This window comes from Colobus angolensis, unplaced genomic scaffold (assembly GCF_000951035.1).
Source record: "Colobus angolensis palliatus isolate OR3802 unplaced genomic scaffold, Cang.pa_1.0 Scaffold4, whole genome shotgun sequence".
Classification (NCBI taxonomy): Eukaryota; Metazoa; Chordata; class Mammalia; order Primates; family Cercopithecidae; genus Colobus; species Colobus angolensis.
Window position 1 is genome coordinate 15,344,293 of NW_012117376.1, and position 1,813 is coordinate 15,346,105.

Genomic DNA, 1,813 nt, shown 5'->3' on the forward strand with positions numbered 1-1,813 from the left:
GCCGGGCGTGGTGGCAAGTGCCTATAGTCCCAGCCACCCAGGAGGCTGAGGTGGGAGGATCACTTGAGCTGGGAGGGTGAGGCCACAGTGAGCCATTGCACTCCAGCCTGGCTGACAAAAGCGAAACTCCATCTCAAAAAAAAAAAAAAAAAAGTCTGGCAACATGGCAGGCAGAGAAGCTAGAGTGACTCTGGGGCAGCCGCATCTTTCACGTCAGGATCTCACCACGTTGGATGTTACCAAGTTGACGCCACTTTCACACAAAGTTATCAGCAGACAAGCCACAATTATACAATTATACAAGCCACAATAGATACAATTGGTCATGTAGCTCATGGGAAATCCACAGTCGTCAAAGCTATTTCTGGAGTTCACACTGTCAGGTTCAAAAATGAACTAGAAAGAAATATTACAATCAAGCTTGGATATGCTAATGCTAAGATTTATAAACTTGATGACCCAAGTTGCCCTCGGCCAGAATGTTACAGATCTTGTGGGAGCAGTACACCTGATGAGTTTCCTGCAGACATTGCAGGGACCACAGGGAACTTCAAATCGGTCAGACATGTTTCCTTTGTTGACTGTCCTGGCTACGATGTTTTGATGGCTACTATGCTGAATGGTGCAGCAGTGATGGATGCAGCTCTTCTGTTGACAGCTGGTAATGACTCTTGTCCTCAGCCTCAGACGTCTGAACACCTGGCTGCTATAGAGATCATGAAACTGAAGCATATTTTGATTCTACAAAATAAAATTGATTTGGTAAAAGAAAGTCAGGCTAAAGAACAATACGAGCAGATCCTTGCATTTGTCTAAGGTACAGTAGCAGAGTTAGCTCCCATTCCAATTTTGGCTCAGCTGAAATACAATATTGAAGTTGTTTGTGAGTACATAGTAAAGAAAATTCCAGTACCCCCAAGAGACTTTACTTCAGAGCCCGGGCTTATTGTTATTAGATCTTTTGATGTCAACAAACCTGGCTGTGAAGTTGATGACCTTAACGGAGGTGTAGTATCCTAAAAGGAGTATTAACGGTGGGCCAGGAAATAAAAGTAAGACCTGGTATTGTTTCCAAAGATAGTGAAGGAAAACTCATGTGTAAACCAATCTTTTCCAAAATTGTATCACTTTTTGCAGAGCATAATGATCTGCAGTATGCTGCTCCAGGCGGTCTTATTGGAGTTGGAACAAAAATTGACCCCACTTTGTGCCGGGCTGACAGAATGGTGGGGCAAGTACTTGGTACAGTTGGAGCTTTACCTGAGATATTCACAGAATTGGAAATTTCCTATTTCCTGCTTAGACGGCTTCTAGGTGTACGCACTGAAGGAGACAAGAAAGCAGCAAAGGTTCAAAAGCTGTCTAAGAATGAAGTGTTTATGGTGAACATAGGATCCCTGTCGACAGGAGGAGAGTTAGTGCTGTCAAGGCTGATTTGGGTAAAATTGTTTTGACCAATCCAGTGTGCACAGAGGTAGAAGAAAAAATTGCCCTTAGCCGAAGAGTTGAAAAACACTGGCATTTAATTGCTTGGGGTCAGATAAGAGGAGTGACAATCAAGTCAACAGTAGATGATGACTGAAGAATACTGGTTAAATAATACATTCAGATGGAGTTGGAAGTTGGAATTTCTCTTAACAACCAAGGGATTTATTTTCAAAGCAATATTGGGGAATTGATTTCACAGTTTGTTTCCTTAGTAGGTAACTGTAAGGTTATTCTCTTTTTTTTGGTTATGAAAACTTAGGGACTACAATCAATATAAAAATTGGCATAATGTTGGATTTAATCTACATTTTGGCAGAAGTTAAGC

The 1,813-nt window shown here is 41.8% G+C and overlaps 1 protein-coding gene and 1 pseudogene across 3 annotated transcripts in view; both read left to right on the forward strand.

Moving 5' to 3' along the window:
• Nucleotides 1-1,813, forward strand: part of PAFAH2 (platelet-activating factor acetylhydrolase 2, 40kDa) — a 43,906-nt gene that overhangs the window by 4,318 nt on the left and 37,775 nt on the right. The gene's annotated exons all lie outside the window — the stretch shown is intronic.
• Nucleotides 164-1,805, forward strand: LOC105521400 (annotated as a pseudogene). The gene has a single exon (XR_001003267.1). The product of XR_001003267.1 is annotated as a eukaryotic translation initiation factor 2 subunit 3 pseudogene (transcript).